The sequence below is a fragment of the Tupaia chinensis genome, unplaced genomic scaffold, assembly GCF_000334495.1.
Source record: "Tupaia chinensis unplaced genomic scaffold, TupChi_1.0 Scaffold144082_1, whole genome shotgun sequence".
NCBI classification, from domain to species: domain Eukaryota; kingdom Metazoa; phylum Chordata; class Mammalia; order Scandentia; family Tupaiidae; genus Tupaia; species Tupaia belangeri.
This window is the reverse complement of record NW_006203936.1, coordinates 34,519-45,558: the sequence shown is the minus strand read 5'-3', so window position 1 is coordinate 45,558 and position 11,040 is coordinate 34,519. Positions and strand designations below refer to the sequence as shown.

General features: G+C 37.3%; 1 pseudogene; it reads right to left on the bottom strand.

The window, feature by feature from the left end:
• Positions 1 to 3,257: 3,257 nt before the first annotated feature.
• LOC106733566 (olfactory receptor 140-like) lies at positions 3,258 to 10,678 on the bottom strand (annotated as a pseudogene).
• Positions 10,679 to 11,040: the final 362 nt, after the last annotated feature.

Below are 11,040 nucleotides of genomic sequence, written 5' to 3'. Positions count from 1 at the left end.
CTTCCTTCCTTCCTTCCTTCCTTCCTTCCTTCCTTCCTTCCTCTCTCCCTCCCTCCCTCCCTTCCTCCCTCCCTTCCTTTCTTTCTTTCTTGTGACTTTTGATGAATACTATTGCAAATTTCTAATTATATTTCCTCAGTGACAATAGAAGCATTCAAGGTAATTTTTGTGTCTGTGTACACCAACTTGCTCATGACTATAATACTGTAAACAGATCTGCAAGTTTTTAACCTAATTACAGATTCTTCATACTTACTGGCATAGCACTCATCTTTTCCTTGGAAATATTGCACAATCAAAGCATTGTAACTGAGTTCATCCTTCTGGGACTTTCATAAAATCCAAATGTTCAGAAAATGGTATTTGTTGTATTTATGTTTGTGTACATTGCAACCATCAGGGGCAACATGCTAATTGCAGTAACCATCCTCAGCAGCTCTGCCCTGTGGAGCTCCCCCATGTACTTCTTGGCCTTCCTGTCCTTCCTGGATGAGTGTTTCTCCTCCATCATCATGCCAAAGATAATTGCAGACTCCCTTTCTGAGAGGAAAACCATCTCTTTTCAAGGTTGCATGGTCCAAATCTTTGCTGAATACTTCTTTGGTGGGGTGGAGTTGATTGTCCTCACAGACAAGGCCTATGACTATTACGTGGCCATTTGCAAGTCCTTGCACTACTCTTCTATTATGAACTGGAGGCTCTGTGGCCTTCTGATGGGAGTAGCCTGGACAGGTGGCTTCTTGGATTCCGTGATACTTGATCATTTCATATGTGACTTGTACCCATTACTGAAGCTTACCTGCATGGACACACATATTGTTGGCATTTTGGTGGTCATGAACATTGAGTTTTTTCTTCATTTTAATCTTCTCCTTGTTGCTTATCTCTTATGGTGTCATTTTGCCTCTTTGAGAACCCATAGTTACTCAGAGTGGTGGAAAGCATTTTCCACCTGTGGATCTCACATTACTGTTGTGGTTTTGTTTTTTTGTCCTGTGTGTGTTTGAATATGTATGACCTCCATTTGTTCTCTCCTCTGACAAAATGGTGGCAATATTTTACTCCATCCTAACTCCTTTGCTTAATCCTTTGATTTATACTTTCAGGAATAAGGACATGAAACAAGCCATGAAGAAAGTGTGGGAAAGAATGAGGGTTGATTCTGATGAAAAATAAAACATTAAGTTTTTAAAAAGTAGGTGTAAAGAAGTAAAAATGATCTTGGATAATAACTTTTGTAATATACCTTCCACAGAAAGAGATAATGTGATATTGTAGAAAAAGCTTTGAGGTGATGGTCAAAAATGTTTTCATTTTTATATTCCTCACCCATTGAATTTGTAACTTATTAACAATATGCATAAATTAAAGAAAAAATTATGATTACTTAGAATCTAATAATTAACAACAACAACAAAAATGAATCAATAGACAAATTACCTACTAGGCTACCTCCTATTCACTCCAAGTTTTAAAACCTTTGTGGAGGAAAGGCAAGAATATATTCAAGATTAATAGTAGACACATACTCAAGCTATATATTTTATATGAAAATAAGTTCATATCTAGGACACAAGTATCACTTACTACGATACTAGGTAAGCCATTGCCTGTTATGTTCCTATGATGAGAATGAAGGGTGGAGGTGTCAGAGGACAGTTGAGAGACAGAAATTGTAGCAAGAGAATGTCATGAATAGATTGCTCCATACTTTGCTCTTTTGTTGAAGGACTTAGTAAAAATTAACAAGCCCAACCACCTAAAAGAAACATCTTAGAGAAAAATCACACTTCAATTTGTGTCCTTTCATTTATAACTGAACTGGAAGAATCTTTAAGAAGTTTCATGGCATGTCATTTAAGGTTTTTGAGCCTTGGGGCTGGTAGGTGGCATGGTGGTTAAAGGCATTGGACTCCCACATGGCTGACCACAATTCAAGTCCCAGACCTGTATCCCACACGTCTGAGCACGCTTCAAGTCCCAGACCTGTGTGTGTGTGTGTGTGTGTGTGTGTGTGTGTGTGTGTGTCTTGCTATGGTCAAATTAAAAATAACAATAATTATGAATAAAGAAAATGATTCTAAAAAAAAGTTTTTGGGCCTCAGGTTCCTCATCAATTACATGGACTGTGAAGTCCTAAAATTATATAATTACTGTAAAGACTGGAAGATACAATATAAAAGAAAGAATCCCTGGCTCAAAGAAAGTACAAAATAATTTATATTTCCTTATTAATTTTCTTTAAACATGAAGAATGGAAGCCCAGGTAAGTGTTAGAAAATAATTGATGAATTCATTGAAAACTCTGAGTATGTGTTGATAGGAACTATCTCTTCATATTCCCAAGTTTTCTCTTTGCTATATAAAATAAAGAAAATGGAATTGTATTATATTGCTTTAGTATTTGTTTATTGTTTGGCTATGAATTTACTTTCTACAATGTTTTGATTTAATGATTTATAAATGTAGTTTTAATGGAGGCCATCTGTGTGTTTACCTGAAGGAATGCACGTATCTCTCCTTATCATTTTTTTATTCACTATTCTCATTTAACTGCTCCTCACCTCACAACCTTCTTTATCTCTTCCCCCCATTAGGAATCCAGTATTGAAAAGTGGAGGAGTCCTACCCGGTAGGGCCCCAGGATCTCTTTTGAGCTCTTGACCTTTGAGCTCCACTTCCGGTCAGTTCAGCAAGTTGGCAAGGATACTGCTGAATGCCCCCCGACCTAGGAACAAAGCTTGGGTCCACTCAACATGTTTGGCAAGGCCGCTTTTTGTACACTCCAGAAACTGTGGTAACCTTGCTGGGAAGTGACCCCCTTCTAACTTCCTTATATACTACTATAAAAGAATTACATAGCTCTCTTATACATCCTGAGTACATGATAAAATTTCCCAAAAGTCCCCCAACTGTTCCCCTTTGCTCTGACCACCTACTGTTAATTACGATGCTTCACCCCAGCACAGTCACAATAGAAAGTGTGCTGAAGTCACATCTAGGCAGAAATCTTCTTGACCTTTGGAACGCCCTTCAAGATACATTTAACATAAGCTTAAAAATAACCTTTTAGGCAGAAACTGGCCCAGGACACCCCCAACCTTACTGCAACTTCACAATAAGCCAATTAGTGATCCACAGGAGGGTCAGGAAACCTGAGACAGACTCCCTCACCTGCCTGTTTTAAGCCAAAATTAACATATGTTAAGTTGAGTTAGTATAAGCTAAATTAGCATTAGTAACATATGTAGACTAAGTTAAAGGCTAGTTTTACGTAAATACCCCTTGTCAAAGCTGCAAGCCAAAGTTAACTTATATTAGGTCAAATTCACACAAGAATTCACTGCTTAACAGACAAAGAATTCAGCAAATAAAAACAGGGACCCGTGTGTTAATAGAGGAAGGACAGATCTGTCTAACAATGACAGGATAAACAAACCTGAAGACTCCAGGGGGAAGAGTAACTATCTTAGCTAAAAGTTCTTATCTGGTCCGAGGCAAGCAATAGATACTAATTACAAATGGTTTCTCTCCTGTGTGCTGTTAACTATGAAAAACTGCTAATAAAACATCCTGTGTTGTCTCCTGAGCTACAAGACCCTCTCATCTGAAAAGACCCTGTCTGGTAATCAAGATTTAAGAAGAAAATGCACCAAATAGACTCCTTCATCCTGAGAACTGTAATTGATTATACCTAATCAAACAAGACAGACATCATGTTTTATGATTATTGTGATTATTGTCTCTGTGCCTTGAATTCCCTGTTTCATAGAGTAAATCTTTTATTTACCCCTCATCCCTCCTACTCCTATAAAACACCCCTCAATACATACGTGTGTTTGATAGCCACTAGTGCTGTGGTCTGGAGTTTTGCTCTAACTGTAGCCAGCTGAAAACATACTAAAAATTATTGAGGTTTCAGCCTATTTTTTTTCACCTGTGCCACCTCTGATGAGTCAACCCACCCCTGCTGAGGCTGGACCCCAGCAGAAAAGAAGTAATAAATAACTCTTTTTCTCTTTTATACTTCTCAGAGATAATTAGAACTGCCCATCAGAGTTTGTATTTATTGTAACATCCATAGTTTATTATACTGGACTAATATTGTTTTAGCTAGATAACTAAGAATATCTAAGTTTCATTTTTATGTAGTTGTTATTTATTTATTTATTTATTTATTTACTTAGAAAATTTTGCTATAGATCACATGTGCTTGGCAAAGAAACAGATAAGAAGAGATAGTTCCTAGACTAATAGAGAGAGGGAGATACCTGAACACTATAAACACTTTTAAGATGCTTTAATTAAATAATAAACAAGTACATAATTACTTTTTCTCTGCTCACAAGATTAAATTTTCATATGTAAATCACTATATCTGATACTGGCTCATTAATTTTAATATACACCCTTTAGACAAGCTATTTTATTTTAAAATATCAAACTGATTAGCAAAACAGGAATATTTCAAAGAAAATATTTGTCTGGATCTGTACATCCTATATGAAGCCCATAACTGACAGACAATAATTTTGTATTAAACTATTACAGTATCAGCTCACTCTTTTCTCCATAATGAGAAATATCATTGATAGATAATTGTAAACTAACTCTAAAAATATATGTATGGATTAATGCTTGTGTTTGTATAGCAAACTTTGATAATCAAACAATGTGAGAATACTGATGGAGCCCAAGGTCTAGTAGATATTTTAACATATCTTACAGCTTAAGTTTATAAACATTTTGCTATTGGATGAATAAAAGAAATACAAAGAACAGGAGAAATTCCACAGAAATTTAGCCATCTATTTTGAAACAATGTGTTTTGTAATTTAAAAAAAATGATGAAGTTAGGGGCCAGCAAGTGGCACAGTGATTATGTGATTGGACTCGCACATGACTGACTGTAGTTTGAATCCCTGACCAGGTGACTTGAAAAGTCACACTCAGTGCATATATATGTGTGCCCAAGATTCCCAGAGGGGAAAGAAGGAGAAGAGATTGTGGCATGGTCATTCCTACTGGGGCAGGGGAAAAATGTCTCAAATTCTCTGTCACCGTCTCTGTCTGTCTCTCTCTCCAGTAAGTGCACACACTCTATGGGAAAAGTCTCCAAAAAAATTAAGATTGCACTTTAAATCCGTACCAAATAATGTAATATCAGGTACACTTGGTTCTAGCAGATGGTGTAGTGTTTACATTGTTGTACTCCCTCTTCTTACATGGCCAACTGCAGTTTGAGTCCCAAAACAAATGGCTTGATCTCACACTGGGCATGAATATGTACATGTCTAAGATCCCTGGAGGAGAATGGAGGACAAGGGATTGCAGTGTGGCCATCTCAGTGTGGATTATTTCTCATTTTCCTGTCACTATCTCTGTCTCTCTCTTTCTCTCTGGCTAGTGCACGCACCCTAAGGCAAAATCTCTTAGAAAAAAAAAGGAAGAAATATTGGATACATTCTGTGAGGACAAATTCCTATAGATATTTCTCTAGTTCTCATTTTCACGTCTTCTGGCCTGTGTTTTTTTCTATTTTTAATCTTCCTTTTTCATGATTAAAGCTTAACAAAAAATATTTCACCCTCTTATGTCTGTGCAAAAATATGTTTCTTACACTTTCTGTAGATTCCATCTTCAGAGTCTTATTTGCATGTAATCCCATTCTGTTTACTGAACAATAACATATAATAAAGGAAGAAGCAAAGCAAAGCATGGAATAAAACATGCTAACTGTGGTTTGAAATGAGAACAAGGGTTCCAGGATGAATTGCTAAAGAATTGTTGTCGAATGGTATTTTTTATTTATTTATTTTATTGTTATTATTTATTTTAATAATGTTTACACCTGACCAGGAGTGTGATCCATACTAGGTTATTGTTCTGTTCAAGACAGACATTTAAAATGTCAATTAAATAAAACAAGACCGTCTGTGGTGTGGTGGTTAATGTGACAAGATCCCATATGGCCCACTAAATGGTTGGAGTTCCTGATCCAGCAGTTTCAAAAACACACCAGGAGCATGTGTGAGTGTGCCCTGAGTCCCAAAAGTTGGGAAAAATGGAGGAGAAAGGACTGCAGCATAACCTTTCTCCATCGAGGATGCTTTCACATTTTTCTCTCTTTGTCTCTGTCTGTCTGTCTTCTTTAGCCAACCACCATCCATAAGACTTTCTTAAAGGGTTCACCATTACACAGACAAAGGTTCCAGCACATTAACCACTGGGGACTAACCATAGCACCTACTAACACTGCACTAGAGTTCTTCTTTATTTTACTTTTATTTTAAAGTAAATCACTGTGTATCATTACAGCATACACAATGAATTTTCCCAGCATGAGTACATTGTGTATTACCCCAGACCCACCTTCACCATACTTGTTATTATTTGTATTTTTATAAAGCCATTCTAACTGGGATGAAGCAATACCCTATTGTCATTTTGATAGCAAGTCCCTAATGATTACTGCTGTGGAGCATTTTTTAAATGTACTTGTTAAACAGTCATATATCCTTTCAAATGTCTTTTGGCTTTAACAAGTCTGCCTCCATTTTTTTTTTGTGTGTGTGTGAGATTTTTGCAATAGAGTGCTTGCGCTCACCAAGAAGACAGAGAGAGACAGAGAGACAGAAAGTGAGAAATCACCCCCCAGGGGTGATGGCCATGCCACAATCCCTTCTCCTCTATTCTCCTCTCGGGATCTTGGGCATGCACTCACACGTGCCCGGTGTTGAGTTTAAACCAATGTGTCCGGGACACGAAGCACAGTCGACTACATGGGAGTCCAGCGACATAGTCATTATGCTAAAAGGTGGTCCTTGCCTCTGTAATTTTAATATTTTATAGATGCTATCTACATAATTGGATATTTCTTGTACATATGTGCTTTATGTATAAAAACTTAGAGACATTTTAGCTTATTTTTATACCCTTAGGAGAAATATTATATACATTGCAAATGTTCGTATACATAGCTAAATTATTTTTTAAGAGGTTTTTGCTATAGGGTACATGCGCTTGCCAGAAAGACAGAGAGAGACATAGAGACAGAAAGCGAGAAATCACCCCCCAGGGGGGATGGTCACACCACAATTCCTTCTCCTCCATTCTCCTCTCGGGATCTTGGCCATGCATGCACATGCACCTGGCGTGAGTTTAAGCCACCGGGTCTGGGACTCAAACCATAGTAGACTACATGGGAGTCCAGCGACTTAGCCATTGTGCTAACTGCTGTTTTCACATGGTGGTTAAGGTGCTAGACTCCCACATGGTCATTCACAGTTCAAGTCCCAAATCCATCAACTTGAAAATCAAACTGGGCATGTGTGTACACATACCCAAAGTCCTTGGAGAAGACTGGAAGAGAAATCACCCCCATGGTGGTAGTGGGGTGGTGATTTCTTTTCTTTCTTTCTTTCTTTCTTTCTTTCTTTCTTTGAGATTTTTGCTTTAGGGTGCAGAGGCTGGGGGCAGGGAGAGGAAACAGTGAGAGGGGGAATTGAGAAATCACCCCCTTGGAGTACAATCCCTTCTCTACCATTCTCCTCCAGGAATCTTGGACATGCCTGGCATAAGTTTCAAGTCACTAGGTCCAAGACTCAAACTGCAGTAGGTCATGTGTGAGTCCAACAATGTAACTGCTACACTCTCTGTAGGCTTCACTGGTGGATAATTTCTCACTGTCTGTTTCTCTCTGGTGAACACAAGCACCCAATGAAAAAATAAATAAATAAAAATTTAAAAAAGGAAAAAAGTGGTTAAATTTGAACTTAACTAAAGTTTTATCTGTGTTGTAATCAAAACCCAAATCTCCACTCAATTCTTATCTTCCATATGTCCCTCTTAAAAATATTTTATTCAACATACTTGGTACCAAAACAAAACAAAAAAAGGGCATTGCTTATTTATTTGCTTTGCTTTTATTATCAGATTAGCCACCAATTATATTATCTTCCAGGCCTAGACGTTGTGGACAAGGATTCCACTTTTTACAAATTTGAAACATCCACATCTGAGCTGGAACACACTGTCATTCTCCCAAACAATTGTTCCACACTTAACATCACCACATGGTCAAATTGTGGAAGAAATAGTTCCAGAGGATCATTGAATTTAACAAAAGGACATTGTGAGTAGTGACATGAGTAGGAGTGTTATAGCAAAAGAAGGCTTGAATCAAAAAGTGTTATGTAACAGTGTCGAGTGACCTCCCCTTTATTTTCCATGTTCTTAGGGGAGTATTGCTGGAAATATATTGCTACATGTGAGAAAAGGCTACACACATTGGCATCATCTTTCTTGAAGGACAAAGAGGGACTTTGTTCTATATAAACTTATCTATAGGCATAAACATATCACAAATAACTGTATTTTACAAGAACTGAATTCAAATATTGTAGTTGAAACTATTAGATGCATAATCTGATGCAGGTAAATTAATAAACTTTTCATAAATTCAATTCACTTTTTTGTAAAGCAGGGACAGGAATATGGGAACTGCCAACCTAATATGAGGATTAAATCATCTAACTGAAGTGGATTTGTCTGAAAGATAATAGAGCTATAATTTACTGAAAGCACAGTAAAACATCCATGGAGCAATTGTTTTGGAAATGTAGCATATGCTGTTTTGTGGAGAATGAATGGAAGAATGTTTATCGATTGCTTAAAATAGCTCAAGTCTGGGTTAAAAAAATAAAAGAAAAAGAAAAATCAAAACTAAACTAAAAAATCTTCCCTTATATTCAGTAAAAAGTGTGAGCCATGATTATATTTAAGAAAATAAGAACAAATTTAGAGTAATTTCAAAATTTCTGGCTTATTTTTTATGCCAGGAAAATAGATTAAGAGATAGGTTATGAATTTTTTTTCCTCTCTTTAGTGGGTATCTTTTGGATGTTAGCAGACTCATGGTATAAAAGAAGGGAAAAAAAAAGACGGAAGGAAAGGAAGGAGGACTGGAAAGAAGACTAACAATGGTTTTCTTACTTCAAGGATGTTTACCTTACAAACGTCTATTTAAGATTTCTAGGGGGCTTTGTTTGGTTTTGTCTTTTATTTTATTAGACTAAGCAAAACAAAATTTAATTTCTCATAGGGACTCTGTGGAAAAATTATTTATCTAAATGATATATGTATGAACAGTTAGGAAAAAAGTGGTAAATCTCAGAGAAAAACATGCTCCAGAATCATCAAACAATTTACAGTTTGTTCTTTCTACTGTATTTCCAGAATTTATAGACATAAATTTAAACACTCAGTAAAGTATGAGAAACCTATCAAAAGCATCTAATAAAAAGCCTTACCACTATTAAGGACTCTATATACATTAGTTTCTTTTATTTTAGAAATATTTGCTATAGGATGTGTGTGCTTGCCCAAGAGACAGAGAAAAACAGAGAGACAGAGAGCAAGAAATCACCTCCAATGGGGAATGACCACAGTACAATCTCTTCTCCTCCATTCTCCTCTTTGAATTTTAGGCACACATGTACATACACTGGGCATGAGCTTCAAGCTACCAGACCTAGAAACTTGAACTACAGTTGACTATTTGGGAATCCAGTGATGTAACCATTTTGCCATCTGCTGGTCCAGTTTCTTTTATTTTCTTTTTGCTTTTTGTTTGTTTGGTTGGTTGTTGTGTTTTGTTTGCTTATTTATCATCAAGTTCTGAAAACATTGATTCTCTTGCAGTATAACAAAGATATAATCCTCCCTATTTAGATATATTATCATTTCCTTAATATTATAAACAGGCTAAGTTACTCTCCTCTTTGACAAATTTCTCATAGCATTTTTCACCTCTGTGTTTCTCACTGTGTATATTATAGGATTCAACATAGGGGTGAGGATGACAAAGAACACAGTCACCAGTTTGTCCATTGAATAGGTGGCCACTGGGTTCATGGAGGTGAATATGCAAGACACAAACAAGAGTACAGTGACAGTAAAGTGGGAACCACATGTGGAGAGGACTTTGTTTCGTCCTTCAGAGTCATGGGATTTCAGGGAGCTCAAGATAACCTTGTAGTAGTTGAGTAGCATAGAGAAAAGGAGCAAGCACATAGCTCCACTGCTGGCTGTCACCACCATTCCCAGCCAGTAATGTCTCTGCAGGAATGGAAGAGATCACACATGAAGTGTTCAATGACATTGGGATCACAGAAGGGCAAATTGACCATGAAAAGAATCTGCACAGTGACATGCAGGATGCCTCTAATCCAAGCTACCACCACCAAGACATGACAGAGCCCCTGTCTCACTATAGTCATGTAGTGCAGGGGCTTGCAGATGGCCACATAGTGGTCATAGGCCATGATAATGAGAAAGATGAACTCTGATCCTCCCAGGAGGTGCTCCACAAATAGAGGAGTGAAGCAGCCCCCAAAGGAGATGGTTCTCCTCTGGCAGAGCAGGTTGATGATCATCTTGGGGTGGTGACACAGGCAGAGGAGGCATCTATGAAGGACAAGTAAGTTGGAAAAAAGTACATGGGAGCTTTAAGGATGGTGCTGAGGGAGACAGTGATGACTATGAGCAGATTAGCCAGCACGGTAAATAGGAAAATGAGCAAAAAGACAATAAGGAATATTTTCTGCAAGTGTGGATTCTATATGAGTCCCAGGAGAACAAATTCAGCCACATTTTTGGGAGGCATGAGTTGATCCATTCAGTTTGTAACACCTTGTGGGGGCCTGAATAATCTAAAAGATATTTTTTAAATGCAGTTAGTTATGGAATTATTATAGTCTGAATTTCATAGTACCAAGGTAAGGTAGTCACTGTAGTTGTAGAGCGTGTCCTTGGCATCTCTGTCCCCAGTAATTAATTACTTCATTTACTTTTTTACTTCCTTCAGTTTGCTTTCTATCATTTCTGATACCTATCATTTGTCGTCTATAAAACATCAATAGGCAACAATTAATGTGTAATTTACTGAGTAAATATTGACCTGTGTGCATGTGATTAGGATTCTTCTTCTGGCTCCAACTCCATGTGACTTTGGCAAGACATTCCACTGTCCTCTGCTCC